The sequence below is a fragment of the Brachyhypopomus gauderio genome, chromosome 8 (assembly GCF_052324685.1).
Source record: "Brachyhypopomus gauderio isolate BG-103 chromosome 8, BGAUD_0.2, whole genome shotgun sequence".
NCBI lineage: Eukaryota > Metazoa > Chordata > Actinopteri > Gymnotiformes > Hypopomidae > Brachyhypopomus > Brachyhypopomus gauderio.
This window is the reverse complement of record NC_135218.1, coordinates 16,677,842-16,688,257: the sequence shown is the minus strand read 5'-3', so window position 1 is coordinate 16,688,257 and position 10,416 is coordinate 16,677,842. Positions and strand designations below refer to the sequence as shown.

The 10,416-nt window shown below is 41.3% G+C and overlaps 1 protein-coding gene across 12 annotated transcripts in view; it reads right to left on the bottom strand.

Annotated features, from left to right (window-relative positions):
- The window catches only part of sgip1a (SH3GL interacting endocytic adaptor 1a), a 51,119-nt gene extending 41,088 nt beyond the window's left edge, over nucleotides 1-10,031 (bottom strand). For 6 of the 12 annotated variants that reach the window (XM_077014958.1, XM_077014964.1, XM_077014963.1 and 3 more), the window contains exon 1: nucleotides 9,874-10,024. The gene's annotated coding sequence lies outside the window, so the exon portion shown is untranslated. Of the gene's footprint in view, nucleotides 1-9,139; nucleotides 9,196-9,873 lie in introns of those variants that run through there. The other 6 variants (XM_077014967.1, XM_077014965.1, XM_077014970.1 and 3 more) reach the window with 5 other exon arrangements.
- Between the last annotated feature and the right edge of the window lie 385 nt (nucleotides 10,032-10,416).

The window sequence follows — 10,416 nt, the reverse complement described above, 5'->3', positions numbered from 1 at the left end:
TAACCACACACACACACACACACACACACACACGCAGAGGACAGGTAGCACAGAAGATGAGAGATTCTAGTACAATACTGCCATCTTCTGTTTAAATTCAGTACAAACCCAAACCCATGAAGGATTTCTATATTCCTTCATCAGCAAATATATATTTTTGAGGACTGTGTGCCCACAAGTGGATGGTGGATAAAAAAAAAGAGATGGAAGGATGAAGAAATTTAGGGTGCAGTGGAGGAGATGCACTAACAAATGCAGACGCGCACACACACACACACACACACACACGCAGACACACACACGGCTGCAGCACTTTATCCTAACCAGCAGTATATTTTGAACAGAAACTGTCAATAATGATCTCATTATTATTTTCCAGGATTACCTGCCTGCACTAGACCATGTTAGAAAAACCACTCAGATATACAGGAATACAGACTAGTCAGAAGCAGTGGCAGTGTGTCTCTTATTCTGTATTGGTACCCTGTTTCTCTCTTACATGCTGTGGGGTGTTTCAGCCCTGGTCCCAAAGCAGCCTGCCCTGCACTCTGTTCAAAGTCTTAGAAAAACTATATATTAACTGACCTGAAAACAGAGAGAATAGTAACATGCAATTGCAGGGACACTGGTCCAGAAAACACAACATACAGATGATGAGTACCCAGCCACCCTATCACTTCCTATTTTGGGCCCATCTGCATTCTCTCTTTTCTTTCAACCTTCTTTATTTCCTTATTTCCGACCCTTATAATAAAATGCCTTTGTTCAGGATCCATTACGGGTCAGCGTCATAGCACCGCAAAAACTGATACCGCTCAGCTATATTACAGTGCTATCAACACTGCCCCCTTGTGGATAAATGAACAAATACACCATCAATTATTAGTTGCTTGGTTTCGCTTTAATCTTTTTCAAGATAAATATATAAATAAATATTTAATACTTTAATACTCTTAAATATGTTGGGGTATATCTGCATGCAATATTTGCAAGTCACATGGATAAATTTACAAAGCATTTATCAACCCAGTATAGATTTTTAGATCTTACAGTAGCCTATAGCAAAATTATGGAAGCCCATTCCCGCCACCTAAAATAAAAAAAAAAGCAGCACATATATATTTTTTTCTCATTATTAAGTAAATTGCTATCTCATTATTTCGAGATACTAAGTCGTTATTTCGAGATACTATCTCGAAATAATGACTTAGTATCTCAAAATAATGACTTAGTATCTCGAAATAATGAGATATCAATTTACTTAATAATGAGAAAAATATATATATGTGCTGTTTTTTTTTTTTTATTTTAGGTGGTGGGAATGGGCTTCCATAAAAAAATAATAGTAATACTGCAATATACATTTTTAATTTGTAATATGCCATTGATAAAACAACATTACACATAAGCAACTGTTATGTTATATGAATTTAACAGTTGCAGCCATACAACTTGCAGTGTGTGAGGGCCTACAAACCTCTCCTGATTGGACAGGAAGACTGCTCAAATGTCTGCTCATCTGGCTGGAAAAGCTCAAATAAAAGCTCTTCAAACTGGTTTTAGATACACACCAAAAGGATGATGGTACAATAATTCAGAAAGTAGTGAACATATAATTTAGGGATATAAGACATGATTTGAGACATTATGAGACAGGGACAAGCCTACTGCATAGAACACAGGATCAGCTTGTGTGTCATGATTGATTGTTAGCTGTAGAGCTAACTCAGATAACAAAAGGTGTTGTAACCCAATAAGTGTCCTGCAACTCAGTTTGCCCCATGTTCAGATGATCAAGCTGTTACTATTGGAACCAGTTACTATTGCAAAATATAATTCCAAATATTGTTACTGATAATTCAATTCCTCATTGTGCAATTCCTCATTTATTTATTAATAAAAATGACTAATTTGTCTACAATTCTGAAAGCTGATTATGACTTGCTAAATCTTTAAGATTAAGAAACAAACATGGCAGTTTTAAATTGAATGAAACATTTTCAGGAACATCCACTGATTGTTTTTTCACATTCAGTGTAGACTCCCAGCTGTATGTCTGATATAATAGCATATATCACTAGCCCAATGTTTTAAAATAAATTAGGCCGACCTGGTAAAGATAGCAATCAATCATAGAAAATCATTCAACATTTGTGTGTATATTGCAGGGAAATATGATATTTTGCTCCCCAGGGATGTGGAGGCCCTGTCTGTATTTCTACTGTAATTAGCTACACTGAATGTCATCTGTTCAGATGCAACACCTCAAATATGAATATAATATATTTTTCTGGGGAGGTGGGGTGAGTGACAAATCAGAGGAGAAAGGGAGAGGGGGAACAGGTCCTCATCTCCAGTCTCCTCTCCCCCTCGCTGTTTAGTTATTTATCTTTCTCTGTAGGTTCTCTTTGAACCTCATTTCTCCTGCGCTTTCAGGTCTACGCTCTTGGCAAACGTGACTTCTGTAGCCGACAGATGGCAGACAAGCACCGAGTGGCCAGACCTTTTATGTGCAGCAGTGTGTGTGTGGTGTACAGGACCCCAGGGACCAGGCCTTGGGCTTGGTGTGCATCTGTCCGGCAGGAACCGTGGGCTGAACGGCTGATTATCTGGGGACTTTTAAATGTGTGATCACATCACAGTGCTGAAAGAAGGGAAGAAGCCCCTATAAGGGATTAGCAGCAGATCTGCACACATCCCCCATGTTCACCCTTCAGCTGGGGTTTACACCAGCAGAACCGACCAAGAGATGAGTACTGACACGCAGCTCTTATCCCACTGAAGCCAAATAAAATAAATTATACTTTTTATTTTATTCTGAAATATATATATTTTTTTCTGTTGAAATATTTTATACTTTCGTTTCTTTTTTGTTTATATATATATATATAATATATGTGTGTGTGTGTGTGTGTGTGTGTGTGTGAGTGAGTGAGTGTGTGTTTCAATAAACAAAGAATGTCTTGGATAGAATAAAGAATAAAACTGTTACTTCACAAAGTAGTAAGACTACACAAAGACCAAAAAAAAAAAAAACGTTTCTGACTGCAAAAGCATAGCAACATACTTCTGACCTCAAACCTTTTCAGAAAATCATTCTTGGCATATCTAAATCTTCCAGTGACATCAAGAAAGCAAGTCGTAATTGTCTTTAAACTCATTGTCTGACTCAACTCCATTTGGTCCAGGAGCGGTCAGGAAGGCAGCTGATGAGGGCATGTGAACGTGTGTGAGGGCTCGTGGCCGACCGGCGTGGGGCATCACTGGCCGAGCCGCACGTAGGCACGAGAGGGAGGCAGACGGGCAGGACGCTAATCTGTGCCATCGCACTGCACCGCCAGCAGAGGAATGTTGTTTTGGGTTTGAGGGCCTCTCCCGCAATCACCGCTGCTGATCGCCAACGGGCGTGAGCCTCTATTAGAGTGGCTGCGCCGGGCACGTTGGGACTTTCCACGGTGCCAGTCAAGTTCATCGGCCAGCGCTGCTTCGTAATGAAGCCTGTAACGAAGCATGACGTCAGCTGCCAAAGGTAAAGCTCTTCAGTGATGTGGGCCGAGCTACGATAATGGCAGCTACTGGAATAGGACGTCTGGAACTACCATGAAAGGACATTTCTGGGCCAGGGACAGCGCAAAGTCAGAATATCTACATCAAGGACCAACATAACAGGGCACACTTAGGCACCGTGTCCTAAAGACCGCTTCCTGTCACGTCCTAAAGAAAACATGAGCATTTCCCCCCACGTAGCTCAGAAGATGACGTCTGCTTGTGCTTTGCTTTCCAGTGAATGCTCCCGTGACTGGCTTTCTGTGCTACTTTTCAGGCATCCACAGGGAGCGCTTTACTGGGTTACGTCGGTTCAACTTTCAGCAGCCGGTAAAACCTGTAGATAGCATATTACAGTCACTCCTCACTCTACCTGTTGCTTTTAAATTGTTAAAATATATAGTGGTGTTATCTTAGGTCATCTTAGTGGTGTTATCTTGAGTCAGTTACTCAAACGACACCACTATGATCCAAACCATGATTTGAAATGATTGTAAAATGGATCTGCTTCCGGAGACAAGAGTGGGAGAAGAACGGAGCAAAGCTCACAACCAACGTCAGATGAGATGTTTTAAGATGACACAGAATTCTGTTCTGATGAGCAACTTTACACAGCTGTATTTAATGACCTGACTTTCAAAGTCTTTCTCTTTCACACTTCACATTTCACTTCGCACATACTTTTCAAATCAAGTTAGCATGTTTGTTAATTAAAATGTTTCTGCTTCATTATTATTATTATTATTATTATTATTATTATTATTATATTGTGGGGATCACTACAATCTTGGAGCTGTTTCAGCCCCATTTTAGGAGCTGTGTGTACTGAAATCCAGGTCATTCACAAACCAGTCCTTGCAACTGTCCAGTTACTTGTCCTAATAACAAATTTAGGTTAGTGAAAAGAAGAAAAAAAACAGGTCAAGTCCTGACCTGTGGAAGAAGACAAACGATGAGAGCAATAATAATAATTATACTGCCCAGATTTCACAAAGCCTGTAGACCAAATTCAATCGATTTATAAGGCAAATATATTTGATCAAATCCTGGTAAGGAACATGGTCCAAACTATTGATACACATTTCAGATAAAATTGGAATTATTTATGGAAAAACTGGTCAGCATTTCGTGTTATATATCCCATAGATATCACTAGTTAGAAACCCTCCATATATGTTGTACAGATAAACACTCAAGTTCACACAGTTGCAGGGAAGTGACAGATTCAGACTCATTAGACAATGAAAGCATCACACACCCTCATATTTTCCCCAGTTGGTAATTGGTGACATAGAGAAGCAACACATATGTTTCCTTGCGGGCTCAGATGCATTTTGACAACTTTGGCAGAGCAAAACAGAGAAACAGTTCTGTTAGCCCAGCAGAGCAAAGGTTACTTTACTTAAATTATGTTGTTCGTGTTAATTATGTAACTGTCTTGGTTTGTTTAATTGGGCTCCTTCTAGCACTGCGTGTGTCTACTTGAGTGTGTGTGGTCCTCCTTGAGTGTGCCTTCTTGAATGTGTGTGTCTCCTTAAGTGCGTGTGCCTTCTTGAATGTGTGTGTGTCCTTAAGTGCGTGTGCCTTCTTGAATGTGTGTGTGTCTCCTTGAGTGTGCCTTCTTGAATGTGTGTGTGTCTCCTTGAGTGTGCCTTCTTGAATGCATGCCTCTCCTCGAGTGCGGCCCTCCTCGAGTGTGTGTGCGGCCCTCCGAGTGCGTGCGTCTCCTCGAGTGTGTGCCTTCTGCTCAACTTACCACTATCTCACAGTTAGTTTTCGATTGCCTTCTTTTTGCTAGTTTGCCACGTGCAGTAGAGCTGTTATCTGAGCAGATGTTCCACTCTGGCTCTACTCTGTGCTCATGCCACAGTGCAGTGCTTTACATTTACACCTTTACAGAATGTTTCGATCTTTTCTCACAAGGAAGGTCATCATCTGCTTTCACTATCTCTCTTAAACTTCACTTAAACAGACCATGAAAATTCTCCTGACCTTCCCACAACCCCCTAATCCCCCGTTTCCTCTGGTCTAGCAGGTAATACAGGATTCCATAACACAGTCAGATATCAGTTGCATGTTTACCCCTTAGTCTGTCTCTGTGGGGAGAAATACCTGCAAGCAATGTCATGTTTTTACCCACTAAGGTGAGCGGCAGTGTGTCACTCAGACTTGCACTATTGCTCAACATATCTGAAAAGGTCTCTGCTTTCCCTCACTCCTCTCAACTATTCTACAAAGTCTACGCATTTCCAGAGATTCCACATATCGCCTTTCTGAAAAGAAACCACTACAGCGTCTCTTTACACACATACTGAATGTCCTGCACTACACTTATACAATGAAGCTGGGTTAGATATTACCACATCTTGTATTGTCTAGTACAAATAATGTTAGAAAAACTACTGTCGTTTGATTCAGGCCCCACAGCACCTCTGGAGGCACAACATAAGGCATGAGACTACTTTTGTTTGCCATATTTCTTACTATGTGTAAACATCTTAACTAGACTATATACTGGACTGGTATACTGGAGAGGCAAACAAACAAATTCAGGAAGAAAAACATTTTTTTTAAGTGTTGCATTTAAAAACAAGTACTGAGTGTACTAATAATCTTAGTTTGTGTCCATACATTTTTTTTCTGGCCAGGAGGCCAGTTAATGCTCAGAATGAGAGAGTGGAAAAGTTCCACTTGCTTCCCCTCTCTTAATTTAACCTCCCCATGGAATCGCTTACTTTAGCTCTTCTAATAGGCTAAAGTCATTATGGAGCATGTGTGTGCCTCTGAATGGGGACGTGTGTGTCTGTAAAAGTGAAAGACAGAAACAGACACAAACAATGTGCTATTCAAACTTCTGAGTAGGCCCAGCAGGGAATTCAGACCGAAATCAACATAATTAATAGATTTGGGAATGAGCAGCACCTCTCCTAACATAGTTCCACCACTCCCTTCTCCGGATTCCCCTCAGCCGAGTCTTGTGCATCAGAGCACTTCGATATGTATAAACTGCACACCTGTGGGATAGGGGCTGAAATGGCCACACGCAAAAAATAATAATGTATCCCCCATAAAATTCTTCAACCTTCACTAAACCATCTTTTGTATTTATGAATGGTAAAGAATTCGAGAAATGTCTCTAATTGTTTCTTTCCTGATGTTGCTGAGGAACACGCATCCCTCTGCACCTCCGTCCAGCGTGTCCTTACCTTTCTGTCCGATAACGGCACTGAAAGCAAATCTGTAGCAATTTGGGTTATGCGCATGCAATGACGAAAATATGCTCCAGAGCTGGCCGCGTGACGCACTTAAGCGGGCCTGTCTAACGGATGTGGCGCTGGTGCTCCTGCAGCAGCCCGACACGTTTGGCTGAGCCCTATTTCTGTACCCCGGAGGAGGACCGTTTCCACCACACGTCCTTCCGGTGGTCCCACAACGCTGAGGTCAACTGACTTTTCAGCTTCCTGGGTTTGTAGCTCATCTCTGACAGAGACAACATGAAAGATGGGAGTTTGTATGTAGGGCACTCCTACACACGAGAAATGAGCACCGACACAGGAAGTGATCCGGTCTGGTCTTCTGCTTCAGGCAACGACGCGAATCACCACAGCTACAGTGGGAGGCCAGATGAGCGGCTGGAAGCCACACGTCTGACCGCCACCACCGCCACGTGCACTCGCTTTCCAGAATACAGTGTGCAACGTGGGGTAATTTAACCCGACACAGAAATCCCAATGACCACAAGCTTTTTAAACCAGGGAGGATCGGGCAGGCAGTGGGGAGGATTTCATAGCTGCCCCATTTTAAAAGTCCAGTAAAACTCAGGCGTCCACTTACACAAGCATCTTTGGTAATGACTCATAAGTAATGAACCACTGGCTAGGCATGTTTCACAACAGTCCTTATCCTTCGGAAAAGGATAGGTAAACAACAACACCATGGTCTTTTCTTTTGTCATCTGGCCTAAACATATTAGATTTAGCTACCATCTGTACCTGCTCAGTCCAGCATCTGCTTTCACAAACGCGCATGGTAACACTGGACGGAGAGCTGGGAGGTGATTTATGTGAGGAGGGAGGGAGGGGCACTGGGTAGCAGTTGCGGTTGCTGGGCAGCAGACAGGCGGGTCCCGTGGACGGAGACACGGCGTGACGCACGGCTCTGGGCTCGGTTACGGCCCCTTCGTCACACAACAGCCATACGAGCCCACCGTGCCAGGTGGAAAGAAGAGTTCGCACATATGTCAAGTTCCAACTGCATGGCTCTGGATTAGATATCGCTTAGATAATCCAGATTACAGAAATCCTTTAATTGAATGTTACAGGCAAGTTCTCTTTTTTTTTCCACTTTCTGAACTTTTACAATATAGTGTGACTGACGCTATACACACGTGGAGAGGATCTGATAGTTTGAATGACTCTCTCTCTCTCTTTCTCAGAGACAGCTGTCTCTCCCTCTATCTCACCATTCTTCTTTTGACAACGTCTTGCTACTCTGCAATCCCTTTAATGTCAGCCATTGCAGGGCTGTGCAACAAATTTTAACCAGCTGCAAGATTCTCTCAAATGTGTGTGATTGTATGATTTAAAGCGAGTCACCATGGTGACCATGGTGCTGACATCAACAAGCCCCCACCAACACCACCACTAGCTGGAGGCCAAAATCCATCACAAACATGGACAAGGTATGCACACCATACTGCCAGTTTTACTCTATTACAGATGGGTCATGCTTCCCATAAAGGCAAGGCATTTCTTGCTTCGTTTTTATAAATGTAATAAATATGCCACTCGGATTATACAGCAATATAAAATCACAAATAAGCATGCAGTCTGTATATGCAGATGCAATATTTCTACACCGTATCCTGTTTCCAGTGAAAACAATTGCTCGTGTACCAAACCTTGTACTAAAATGGACAGAAAAACCACCTCCCTCACCTGATAGAATATACAAAACCATCATCTCAGAATAATTACAATTACGAGGCGCCACTTTGATCTTTATACTCCATAAACATAAACTCGGAATTTCGCACACGTCCGGAGACTGAAACTCATATAGCGCCTTTCAACATAACCAAGGTCACTTTACAAATAACCCAGGTAGAACACAAAGTATCAGTACACTCCCTACAACTATCGGGAGTTTGTTTCTCTCATCACCACCATCAAGCTTTCTGCACAATGTAGGGAAATACTGTCCAAGCTTGGTGTAACTAGACATGATCAATCAAAGCGTCCCAGTAGTTCTGAGCGGTGATTCTCCAGTTCAACACCCGCCACTTTCAAATGCTTTCCTTAAGAGTCTTACTTGTAGACAAAAATGCATTCGTTTAAAACTATTGTAGCTTAAAGAAGAAACAGTAGCAGCAGTAGTTACACATAACAGCATGAGGAATAATTGGGAACTACCGGTATCTTAACCCCACCTTCACGTGCAGTTCACACGAGGAAGCGTGCCGACATCGTACCAGGAAAAACGTTGCACAGCATTGAAACACATCACAGATTTCACAGTACTCGACTTGATTTCGCAAAACCAAGGTTCCTTTTTTTTAGTTTATCATTAATTTAAATAATAATAGGCTACTCACAGTAAGGCCAGTTTAGTAGCAGTATCTTTTTCACTGAGATTGGCGGGTATCACGAGGTAGGGCTAGAGCTTGTAGAAGTAGCCCAAACTGGTGTAGAAACGGTGGACTAATAAATCATGTGGATGGATGGATGGATAGATAGATATATCTTCCTTAGCAAGATGCATAATTAGAAGGCCTGCACCTACTATAAGTAATTGATAACCTGATATTAAACGTATATTTTCTAATAAATGTAGCTCTCAAAACCAGGTGGTTTTGGGAGGTTGGTTATCTGATTATGGAGTTGATTATAGAGGGAATAAATCGGAATATCTTCGTATCTAAAAAAAATCTTTTAAAAAAAGTAGACATCAAAAATGGTCAAAACGTCCTAAACTCTAAAAGGACTGCATGTGCAGTGCAAAATGGTGGCACTTTTTATGGAGCGAGGTATGGGCAATGTATTACTGTCATAGACCAGAGTGTAGATGCAAGGACCAAAAATCAATAATTAAATCAGTAAAATTTGCTTTGTGAACACTTTCACTGTAAACAGTGGAATCAAAAACCTCGATGTTCTGACCCATGAACAAATAATGAATTCTCTGAGATCGTAAGTCATCTGCATTACTGTCTTTGGCATTCAATGTTTTGACTGTGTGCTACTGCAAACAGATTCACCACATAAATCACAAAGGTGCTTGAAGAGCTTCTTTTAAACACAATCATCAAAAATTTTGACATTCACTTACCAATATCTGATTGAGGGTTATACCGAAAGATTTTTTAGCTTCAAGTTATGTCAGTACAGTAGTTCATTAATAACAGAGGGTCGAGAAAACGATAATGTCCACAGTTTTCCCTCTGTAGCAATACCTAAGCATGCATGTACACACTTGTCACTGCCTGCCTGTGTGTCATTAATTCACACCTTCTTTTTCTGTATCTCTTCTTGCGTCTTGGGCTTTTTTCAGTGTTAAGAGGAAATTTGTTTGTTAAGAGGAAGATGACATCTAGAACTGAACCCTTCTGATGTCTACATCCTCTTTTCTGTTAGACACGCTCCATATTATTTCAGCAAACCTAAATCAGGTCCAGTTTTGAGTTCTGAATGATTTTAAAGGCACTGCATGGTTTTTTCACCTTTATTCACGCTTAGCAGGATGTATATTTCCGCTGCCGTCCAGCATTTATTGGGAACAGCAGAATGCATAAAATAAGTCATACATTCTTTTTAAAAATTATTTTTTGGATACTGACCCTCAACTTTTATTTTGTAATTGCACTTTATTTGT